General features: G+C 38.2%; 1 long non-coding RNA gene across 1 annotated transcript in view; it reads left to right on the forward strand.

Moving 5' to 3' along the window:
* The first annotated feature begins 10,346 nt into the window (after window positions 1–10,346).
* The window catches only part of LOC148338445 (uncharacterized), a 48,475-nt gene continuing 46,328 nt past the window's right edge, over window positions 10,347–12,493 (forward strand). Inside the window, exon 1 of the long non-coding RNA XR_015842974.1 lies at window positions 10,347–10,551. This is a non-coding gene — a long non-coding RNA (uncharacterized LOC148338445). The remainder of the gene's footprint in view (window positions 10,552–12,493) is intronic.

Genomic DNA, 12,493 nt, shown 5'->3' on the forward strand with positions numbered 1-12,493 from the left:
CCTCAAAGGAACCATGACTGTTGTTTATTTTTGGCGCATTAGTTAAGAGTTTACAAACAGTATGATGCATTTAGACACACACACATAACAAGCCCAATTCCAATGACATTGGGATGTTGTGTGAAATGTAAATTAATACAAAATACAATAATTTCCAAATTATGTTAAACCTAAATTTAATTGAATACAATGGAAAGACAAACTGAGGAACTTTATTTTTGTTTTTGTTTTTAGTAAATCAATCAAAAACTGTCATGAATCACCTCAATGTCAGTAAATACAATTTGGCGCTACATTCGTAAGTGCAACTTTAAACTCTACTAAAGCAAAAATCATTTATCAACAACACAGAGGAACACCGCCGGCTTCTCTGGGCCTGAGGTCGTCTAAGATGGACTGTTGCAAACTGAAAAAGTGTTCTGTGGTCTGACGAGTCCACATTTCAGAATGTTTTTGGAAATTGTGGACGTTTCTATATATATATATATATGTGTGTATATATATATATATATATATATATATATATATATATGTAGTGTAATTATATGAGAAGAGGCAACTGCCGGCTCTCTCGTAACCTAAACCCTGCTTTCGATGCTTTTGCACAGAATGATGGTTTGGAAAAAATATATATCAGCGGCACAGATGAATATCATCTTTTTGAGCTAACATCCCCTGGCTGTGCTGTGAAATTGAAAAGTGAAAGCCGTCTTGCTTTTCTGAAGGGAGTGAGAAGCTTCACACCTGTGTAGCTTGTTATATGATTTGTTTTGTGTACAGTCATTGCCCAGTGAGGATCTGTTCATAAATGTATTTACTTACCTGGTTAGATAAAAGTTAAATAAATAAAAGGAAAAATAATCATATAAATTGGAATTATAGTGATTCTATAAATTATATGTATTTTTATTTTTTTTTTAAACCATCCCCTGCCATTATTCCAGCTGCTCACATTGAACACAGGTAGTCTGTCTTTGCTTGGCCTAATAGTCCCTCTTGGATGGTCATAATGGATCTTCTTTGACCCCCTCGTGGTTATTATCTTGTATGAAATGTACATCATCATCATCATGAAGAGCGGCAAACTCCGTATTGGTCTCATTCAGGAGCTGAGAGCACAAAAAGAAAACATGCCCCTGAAGCAACCTGTTTGCTCACATCTTCTTTACATTTCACAGGACGACCCTGAACACTTCAAATCAGTTGTGCGGGTATTTACACCTTCGATGGAATTTGGTGCTGTTTGAAGTGCCTGTTCGAACCGTAATCTTCATTTCAAATATCATTAGAAATAAAGGAGCTTATTTCTTTTCCTCCAAACAAACAATAACAAAGAAGGGAATTTTCAGAAAGTGTCCTTAGAGTCGGCTTCTGGTGGCTTGAATGTCATGTTTAATACATAAGACATACTGCGTTAGGTTGTGTGTGCAGTTTAGAAATATGTAAATGGGGTTACGCTTGAATGAGCATGATGTGCTTTCTTTTGTGCTGACAACACGTCTAGTGTATATATGTGTGTGTGTGTGTGTGTGTGTGTGTGTGTTGTAAACCACATTAGAGGCTTGCTTCAGGTGAGTACTAAAACCTGTTTAAAGACTTACAACAGTCTCTGTGTGAATTTAGGAGTATGCTGAAAGAAGAATGGGGGGGAAAAAAACATCCTCCTTGTGTGTTAACATTTCCCTGAAGGGGTAGAACCACCATGTGGCACCAGAGATGTGTGTATTTGGCTGGAAACATGCAAATGTTCAAGCTAAAATGCATATCCTACCATGTCCTGTCCATTTTAACCAGGCAAGAGATGGATTTATAATAGAAAGGTGAATTCAAAGAAATTCATTGATATGCATGGGGGGGAGGGGATAAATGACTCCATTTGATTTTGAGTGGTATTCCATGATAAATAAAACATTATTTCTCTCAATAAATTAATTGTATATTGCATAATGAAATTCTATCCACGAATGAATTACAGTCTTTTAAATAATTTAGCATCAACTGCCCGATTTAAGCATTTTTTTTTTTTTTAAAGTGACATGCATGGCACAGGATGCGACGCCACAGGCTCAAAACGTAATCTTTCTACATTAAAATGCACAAACCAGCTGTGACTAAGAGGAAGAAAAGCCCAGTCAACTAATTCATGTTGAAAAATATAAACATGACAGTAGAGTGTATGAAGGCAGTTTAGCAATAGCTAAGCTCACAAATGACACTTTAATTACACTTTTATTTTTGGTTTTAGAATTGTTAAACAATCATTAAAACAAAATTAACAGGAAATTATAACAATGGTGAAAAATGCTAACCCATTAGACTGGGACCAGAAAAGAATTTTATTTTTTAAGAAATAAATTGAAATCAATCCATTTTTTTAATACCACTTTTCCTTATTAGGATGGCGGGTGAACTGGAGCCTGTCCCCAAAAACATGTACTTACACTAAGGGCTGGTAGCTAGGCAGTTGCGGGACAAAATGTTTAAATTCTTCAATAACTTTTCCATACCGCTTGCCAACCATAGAATGAATTGAAATTCAAAACCATAACCTTAGATTTTTTTGTCCTCTATTCAAAAAGTAAAACATTTTTAATTTTCATATGGTTGATTCGTGCATATTGTTTCTTGCCCAATCTTTGTCAATTTTCTTTATAAACCCAAAGGTGTGTTCATTCACACTTGACTGTTTCGGTTTCGATTATAACTGAAACTGGCGTCATTTTTTTGCGATTCATTTGACCAAGTGTGAATGTAATCAACCCAGTTTAATATTTATGCTGCACATACCAATGCCATCACTCTAGTTAAAATAACAAAAAATCACATGAGAATTTCACCACAATGAACTTCTGCACTGTTTTAGCTCGTTAATAAAATCCCAAAAGAAAAAGAAAACTCATGCGCACAGTTAGATTGCGCTTTGTGCTATATTTGTTCCCGGAATGAAAATGGTCAACTCTCAATTTAAGAAGTTTTAAATGAAGCGATGGATTTCATAGGACTGTTTTGCAAATGGTTGAAGAGGACACAACTGCTTTCAGCACAACACTCAAGGCATACAAACGACACAATGTTCACATTGAGTCATTATGACGGATGACCTTGATGATGCTGAAGGACCAAACACATTAGCGTCGCATTTCGGAACGAGCCCTAAAAAAAACTTAACGGGATGAAGTGCTGTTCTTGAATGAACCCCTCGGCACACCCGATAACCATCCGTCAAGAGAAACAGCCTTGTTCCCTCGAGCATGTACCCAATTCATCTGTGATGTTTGACCTGTACAGGGTCGCGGGTAGAATGAAACTTTCTCAGCTGACACTGAGCGAGGCGACAGCTGAAGAAAATCTATAACATTTGTAATCCTCTGCCCTTTCCTCCTGTGACCTAAGGACATGGACCTTACAGGTCTGTGTTGAGACTTGTTAAACATATTCCCCCCCCCACCCCAGATTTGATATTGCACATACAGAGGTCAAACCACTAAGTCACCTGAGACCTGAGCACATCTCGAGAGGTTTAACTTTAAGTCTTTTGATTTTCTTTGGCTATGTGTCACACGGTGGATACCAATGATGGCTGGAAGGAAATATATGATGGAACTCCTTCTGTTTCGGCTGTTCAGTTGATAAAAAGAAGACTTCAATGTTTATTGTTAGAGTCAAAGAGACAGTTTGTTCTATATTTTTGGGGGGAAATATGCAATGAGGGACTTCTCTAACTGGTCTTAAGCAATCCCTTTTCTTCAATGTGCACACTACGTATCAATCACACGTCAACTAAGTTAATGCCAGGTACCCAGTTTGTTGTTTTTACTCCACTTTTACTGGTCAAGGGCATGGTCGCCCTTGAGAATTTCAGGAAAATGTCTGGATTTTCCCGAACGACCGATGGAAGCGCGTTACGGCCAGCCACCGTCCCCGTCGCTGATTAACTTCAATAGCGTCAAGTTTGCTATTAGTTAGCTGTTTTCTGAAGCTGAGCCATGATTGGTCGTTAGCTGTGCCCTGAGCAACTGTGATGTCATTTTCAGTCACAAAATGGCCGGCAAAAAATGTATGGATTTTACTGCCCAAGTCATATTCCACAAATGCAATATTAATTGACAAGTGGGCATGCATTGAATATATTATTTTGAACATTTTCGGGGTTGACTTTTTTTTACCTAAAAAGGTGTCTGTACTGTCGTGCCTTGACACGTTTAATTAGTTCCATGACCAGGTTTGTATGTCATAACACTCTTATCTCAAATCAACATTTGAAATTGAAATGCAATTAATCCGTTCCAGCACCCAAAAAACATTTTTTACTTCAAAATTCTACTCATTAAAACACAATGTTAATAATGAGTATTTAGAAAAGGAGTGTTGGAAAAAACTATTACGCAAATGGAATCACATGAATTAGAATATTTGATGTTTGCCCCAATGTCTAAGGATGCAACAGAAATAAAACTTTATTTTTTCGTATTGGTTTGGTACCAGCCATCGAAATTGAGTCGCCGCGTATTGATGCCAAGATATTCATTTTCGAACCCGCAGTGTTTCTAAAATGACAACCCATCCCACAGTATCTCTTTAGATGGTAAATGAACGCATTTGGAAAAAGAGAGGGACCCAGGCAGCCATGCACGACTATAAGTCTTTATTAAGCAGCAACAAATAAAGTGCCGTCAGGGCAGCGTTTCCATCAAAAGCATAAATGCCTTAGGGAATGTTGCGAATCAGAGAACAGCAGTATCTATCATTTATTTGTGTACAACCGCGGCATTATACTGCTAGCTTGGATGCAAGAGAGTCGACATCGAGCAGCATGTCAGTGTCATTATCCATTATATGAGAATACGGAGCAGTGGAGAATGTCGAGGTTTGTGAGGTAGTCATTATTCATTCGCAACAACTTTAAATCATTAAGCTTCCCTCATGTCAGGGCATATCCATCACCGGTTGAAGTGAACAGGGCCTTATTGAGCACAGCATCCCCTCGCGGGAATATTCTCGACCCAAAGATTTACCAACAGTGATACAAGATATAAATATTTATGAAGCGATAAAAACGACTGCTCTTCATTGTAAAAGCAAGAAGGGCGATTTAGATAATTTGATGCTTTTAGCTAAACACGTTCTTCACCTTGAGAAGCCAACAAAATGACAGACATTACAACAAACAATGGCCTCGCGATAAAAGCCCTTTCAGCCATTGACGGCTATTTACGCTTTTGCTTGATGTTCCGATGACTGCATACGATGCAGCAAAATGCAATTATGTCCGCAGATTCTCCAGTTGCAAAACCGTTTCACATCCCTCGGCATAGTACACGGACTTGCACATTGATTTTATTAAGGAGTTCTCTGAAATATGTTCTCTTTCTACATTGATACGTAAAAGTATGAGCACGTAAAGAAATATGCCCCCCTGAAATAAAACAGACCGGCGAGTTTTGGGATAACTAAGTTTGAGTTAAGTTTTTAGCTTCGAGTGGTGGCAGCGTGGATGACAGATGATCTGCAAATGTGGAAAAAAATGATTTAACAACAAGCAGAAGGAGAATCACATTAGAGGAATGTTTCAGCGGTAAAAAGAACTGCGCGAACCTGACTGAAATGTCTGCTGAGAGCGAGGCGAGCAGAGGTTCACAAACTGTGATGGATGACACCGACAGGGGAGGCGTTGACAACAAACGAACAGATGGGTAAAGTTGGAATCATAGTGGGGACTGTGGCAACAAGAATATTACGATAGGATATGGTGGGAGCAACAGCGTTGAGTGAACTCGTTTGCACACCTTACAGTGTGCAAGCCAGCCACGAGTGTACAGGTAAGGAATCGTCTTTTTTTTAGGACGCATTAATTTGATGATTTTGATATTTGCACTTGTCCTGCTAGGGATTTGGATTTATATATGAACTGTAATGTCCTTTTACTATGTTAGTATAGATTCAAGATAAAGGTGACTATATTTGTACATAAGTCGGAACAGTCTTACATAGGGCTGTGCAGTTAATTAATTGCATTATTACACTCAACGATTACAAAATTGGCGTAATCGTAATAAAAAATTATAATATTGTACAGTGTATATATATATATATATATATATATATGTATATATATATATATAAAACATTATTAAAATTGTCAGGGTCCCTCCAGCGAAATGCTGGGAGGAAGGTAGCAGGACTCTCCAAACGCGGACACAGGAAAATAGGGGTTTAACAATGAGTATTTATTAATACAGAATAGTGATCTCCAATTATCAATCAATGTACATATAGCTATCTTACAATTACAACCGTCGACAAACTAGGAGAAAAACACAACGCGCTGGCGGAGAAAAGCTCACACCAGGGAAAGGTAACACGACGGAACGAAAAACGCTTGCGCCGGCAAGGGAAAGGAAACACGACTAACGTAAATAGCTTGCCAAAAAGGGCAAGAGGGAAATCCAATGGGAAAAGAACGAGGAATAGAACAAGACCGAGCAATAGCTGGCAAAACGTGGAACACAAAGATTCGCAAGAGCAAAAATGCATGAACGAGAGCACAAACAATACCAGAGTCATGAACGTGAGCAGTGCGGGAAAATTATCCGACGCCGGGTAGTCAGTGTAGGTAGCTTAAGTAGTGTGTGTAATTAGTCAGTGAATGGATGTCAGGTGCGACGCCGGTGGGCTGGTCTCTCCGCTCGTGATGACGCGGCCGGAGTCGGTCGCCGGAGGAGACGCCCCTGCTCAGCTGGGAAAACAATAACAAGATCGGGCATGACCCGCATGGGTCATGACAAAAATAGTATTCATTTTGAAATGTGTAATACTATATAGTGTGTATACTTGCGCTCAAAATTATGTGATCTATTGAAATTTTTTATTTAGATGTTGCAACAGTTCTATGGCAATTTATAAGTGTAAAGCAAGTAAACTCAAATGTGTTATATTCTTTACACACAGAAACCTTACTCGAATTTAGGGATTTGCACCTTTTTTTGTCATTATTTCAAGATAAAATAAAATACATTTGATTTGTTTGAATATTGTTTCCATTTACATATACTTACGTATATATAAATTACGTTACGTATAAAAGTAGATAAACGTCATAAGAACAAGAGACAATCGTACACGGGGGTCCCCTGGTAACTCTCGTGTGCAAACACTCGGTTAAGTTTGCAGAATATCTACTTGAGTCCATTACACTATAAGTGGTAAATACAATTGAAGTCTTTTACGAACACATTGTGTTTTATTTGGTATGAAGTCGTAAAAGTGCTGAGCTTTTATTACACAAATGTTTCAAGCAAGCCATTTTAAGCTTAACATGATTCAATTTGATCACAAAATGCTGCTATTGCCCTTGGCTATGAAGACGTAAAATGATTTAAGAAAAATAATTAGCGGAGTTTGAGTCCTTTAAACATTTCCATCGTGCAGTTTCCGAAAAGATAGATGAGATAAAACGGTGTTTTTGTAGATTAGACTGTTGGATCTTCACTAGCGGTGCATTCAAAACCGACAACAACATGCAGTTGAGGCTAATTTGTTTATTGTGAGAGCGCACAATTACAGCCCTCCTTCTCGTAACACGTTTTTTTGTATATAACGAGATCCAACCAATTTCCACGTAAGCCAGTGTTTGGTGCAAAAAAATTAAAGAATTTCAAACCGAAAGAAATGCTGTTATCAGGTCCAGTTCCAAACCGACCTGCAATACTGTTATCTGTCCTGGCGCAGTTTCAGGAATTATCTTCAAACAACATAATTACAAACAAATCTCCAAATTCAATTTACGGGGTCTTTACGACATATGAGTGAGGTGTGCTTGTCGTTGATTCGGCCAAGTTGTCCGAGAGTAGCACTTGGACAATATGTACTATACTGAAGCAAAATGACTCGATAAAGGCTGTTAAAATAATTTCGAAGCTGCAGACAGGTCCATGAAAAGATGGAGAATCAGCTCGCGGGAGATACGGTGACATAGAGTGTAATCTGTGAGAAGGCACGAGCCATTTACGCTGATTTGCTGCAGCAGACCCCAGGCACTTCAACAGCCGAGGTACTAGTCGAGTTGTTTAAAGGCCGGTTTGAGAATTTTAAAAGGAGGGCCGGCATTGACTCCGTCGTCAGGCACGGTGAGGCAGCAAGCACAGATACGGTATAAAGTCAATGGAGGGTGACATCAAAACTTTTGCCAAAATGGTAGGGAGCTGAACGGTCCATCCAATATTATGTCTTGAGCTTTGAAAAGATTGGGCTCCTCTGGAATATAACGCTACACTGACAAAAAGTATGCAACGGCATCATTAGTTTCATGTTGTTGTTTTTCTTTTTTTGTAAATTTACAGCTATTTGGATCCAATTAGATTGTTTGATTTTGCGCAAGAATTTAAAAATGTTCCCAAACAAGCCGATAGCCTGTCTGTTTTTTTCTTTTACACTTTCTAATTCAATGTTGATGACATGTCGTAAATTTGAATTCAGTGAAAAACTCTTTAGTCTTCACATTTAAAGAATGATTTGTTTTTTTAAAATTGTATTTTACTATAATGTTACCGTATTTTCCGGTCTATGAGGTGCACGTGCATATATGCCGTAGCAACTCTGGAGAAAAAAAAAAAAAAAAACGCACCAGGCTGTAAGCCGCAATTTTCTATGTTAAAAAAAATTAGTTGTTAACTGCATGTACAGAATGATTTTGAGAAAGAAAGAAAGAACTTTATTTAATGTATTTTCTATAGAAAAAAAAAAACTATAGAGCGAAAAATCGACCGGCACTGTTGTATTACACGCATGGTTCAAAATCTAGGAGAAAAAAAAGTAGCGGCTTATAGTCCGGCAAATACGGTAGTTTGTGTTTTTAATGGGGAAGAGTCCTGTTGAGTGCATTTAAAGAACAGATGTTTTTGCGGGCGGGGGTCCTGTAAGGGATTAATTACATTTCCTGTCAATTCAATGGCGAGACATGATTCAAGATGTTTTGAGATCCAAGCATGGTCACGGAACGAAATAAAGTCAAGGTACCACTATATATTTACCTTCTAATGTGACAGATCTCCATTTATTAACAGTGGAAGCATGCGTGTGTGTGTGTGTGTGTGTTGGGGGGGGTTGCGATGCGGCAAGGCTGTTGGAAATAATAGGAAAGTTAATGGGTAACATAATAACATAGGCTGTCACAGTGAGGGGTGACAGAATAACTCATCCAAGCAGGAAATGAATAGTCACAATGAAACAGTGAGCGATCCAATCATTAATCAATTTCACCTGTTGCACATGACGTGATGTATCGAGACACTGTACAAAAAGAGGAGAAGACGAGTCATTCATCCGCCTGTCCTGAACTCAAGCTGAGTGAGATATCGGCAGCTCTCTGTTGACTTCAGACATGGTCAAAATCAAGATAGCATCTGCCCTTTCCTTGAGACGGGCAATAATCAAAGTCAAAGTGTGTATCTGCCATTCATAGTGATTGAATAGTGCTGTCTAGACGAAGCCAATACTCTTGTGTGTTCCGTAATGAAGGCGGTGTGTGAGACAGAGGGGTCATTTATTCTTATTTCCAAAGCAAGGGCAATGGGATCTCTCTGTATGATCATTACATTGATTAACCAAGTTCAAAGCATCGCTTTTCTATGGACTTTTCACTCGTCGCCTTTTGACAGACGGAGAAGAGAAGAACAAGAAGAATTGAAAAGCAATGTTGCCTTTTCACTTTTTTTAAATGTGAACCTGTGTGGAGTTTCTTTTGTAACTCTTGCACTACAAGGAAATAATTATCTTATTAGTTATTTGAGTCACAGGGAAGCAAAAATGTCGTCGAGGTCATGTGGTTCGCAAAGACACATATTTCTTTTCAATAACCTAATATTGCTTTTAGGACTAAATAATTGTGTTGAGTTACATTTAGGGACGTCCCAGACACACTTTTTTGGCAGCCGAGTTTGGATCCTTGGGTTTAAAGATGTCCCCATACCAATTCCCGATTACATACCTTGGACTAATATTAATATAGAAATATGCATCCGGTGATGTATATCGGGTACATGAATATAGATTTAGGGAAGTAACGATTTATTCAAGCCTCAATTTGATTTGATTTTCAGTTCCTGATTTTGATTCTGTCGTTTTTTTTATTTCAAAACAAACAACTAATTGTCTGTTTGTTGATTTTGGTTCAGTATTTAGTTTTTCCTATGTGTCTGATCAGCTGATTGTCTCCACCTGTGATTTTCCTCCCATTCACTCGTGTTAACCAATCAGCTCCCTCAAACCCTTTGGTGTCTTGTCCAGGTGTTCCTCGTTGTCTTGTTAATTTGTTTGTATTTAGTTCCCTGTTCGCGTTCATTGTCCATGTCAGTTGTGCTCCTGCCTGTCTTGCCTAGTTATGTTCAATCAAATCCATGTTTTGTTGATCCCTGTTATTTTGTGCATTTGTGTTTTATATTTTCCTGGTCCCTTGTTTGCTTTTTTTTCACCTTCAATTCAATACTATAGAAGTTACCCCCTGCCTCGCTTCCCAGCGTTTAGGTCCTCATCCACCTCATCAACTCTAATTTTGTAAGTAAAATATGTTTTTCATGTTTAACATCTGCGTTGTGTCCTTGTTACAAAGACTATTTTTTGTAACTTTACAAAAAATAACTCTCAAATGAACAAATCATTTTGACTCTTTAACTATATATTTGTCTTATCCGTGTTTTGTTAGTGCAGTTATTTCAAACACTTTTGTTGTAAAAATTTCCATGTCTATTTTTTTTTTTTACATGGATTATATTATATAGCTTTCGATTTATATAATGAGGCCCAAATCATCAAATGAGTGTCAATTACTTTTTGTAACGCCCTCTAGCTCTCTTTTTTTCTATAAATGCTCTAAATTCCATGAACAAGTCAAAATGTGTACGAATCCAGGTCAGACATGTTTTAGTTTCATTGTTTCGTTGATTAAACCCCTCATGCGTTTTAAGCATAAAATTACCAAATGCAGTACATTAACTATAGCCATGACAATTCCGTAGTTGGTGAGTCCAAATGAGTCTTCTCGTCCACAATATTACACCCACACTATTGATTTATGACCTCCTAAAATGCAACCAGCGGGGAGCCCGCTTGGTTATCACCAAATAATTTACACTCATTAAACTTGGATTTCAAATTGTCATTTGGACATGTCACAAATGCTAACCTTATGGCAAACCATTTGAGGATTTATTCTATGCTTGATATCAGCCATTGTTTTTTCACGAGTTTGGTCTTTGTCAGCGCTTGTTGATCATTCAGCCACACTAGTTATGCACTTTGTCGTACTTGTCGCACAGAAACTCTGGCTAGTCACTAATTTTCAGCTTGCCCTGGTCACCCTCTCAGCTCTTTGACAATGTTGTTCGGTGTGGCGACTTTATATCGGGCAAGGCAGACTTCGGCTATCTTTTGGATTACTCTTGAGTATGTCCTTGCTTCTCCAAACACAATTTAAGTTCTGCTGCGACGAGGACGGAGAGCTGTGCGGAAGCAGACGACTCTGTGCGAGGCTCTTATTGCCACTCTGGCCACTACCCACAAAAATAAATAAATATGTTTAACATTGTGCCATATAAAATTAATTTATTACTGCATCATTTGACAAGGTATGCCAAGCTTTGGATTATTTTGTCACTTTGACCTTTAACATTTCATAAAATGAAGAAAACTTATTTTTGCCCCAATCCCGATCAGCTGAAAATGATCTGATCCGGCCGAGTTTCTAATCATTTAATAGGCTCAGAACATCCCTAGTTATTTGTAACTCGTATGGGAATGACCCCAAAAAATGTTAATGTAGACTTTAATCCTGGACATTAAAAAATCAAATATAAAAATGTGGTCTTCACAATAAAATCAAAAAGGTGACTAGATTGTATTTGCATGGCAAATGGTACATCTAAGTCCTGCACATGTATGCTGAAAAAAGGAAATTGTGCACCAGATTTAAGTCTTCTGTGTTTTTTTTTTTTTTTTTTTGGTACCAAATGTTGCGTGAGTAGAACGGAGAAAAGATGTGCTTATTTTATTTCCAGCTGCTCTCTTCGCAGACACTAACACAATACTGTTTCCCCCTCACCCTGCCCTCGTAGAGCAGTGCTGTATTAAACAAATAGCGCTCCTGTGAGGGAGAACAAATTACCTCATGACAAGACATTATTTCTCCAAAGGGGGGATGGTGCCATTTGCTGACAAAAAAAGTTGACTTTCTAAAAACTGTTAGGTAGCAAAGCAAATAAAATATGGTAGCAAACCATGAAGGGATTCATGTGTTAATATTTATGTAACATCAAAACTCGCATTTTCATGAACTCATTAGCCAATGGTAGGAATCCAGGACTTGCAGGAGCCTGCATGTAATGCCGAGTTAAAATGCACTACTTGCCTCATAGGATTTATTGGTCCCCGCTGCGGTCAATGCCAAGGCACATATAGACAAACAATAGACCGGTCGCAACCCAATGTCAGGGCACATATC

The sequence above is a fragment of the Idiotropiscis lumnitzeri genome, chromosome 4, assembly GCF_059441095.1.
Source record: "Idiotropiscis lumnitzeri isolate Australia: NSW breed Sydney's pygmy pipehorse chromosome 4, RoL_Ilum_1.0, whole genome shotgun sequence".
NCBI classification, from domain to species: Eukaryota; Metazoa; Chordata; class Actinopteri; order Syngnathiformes; family Syngnathidae; genus Idiotropiscis; species Idiotropiscis lumnitzeri.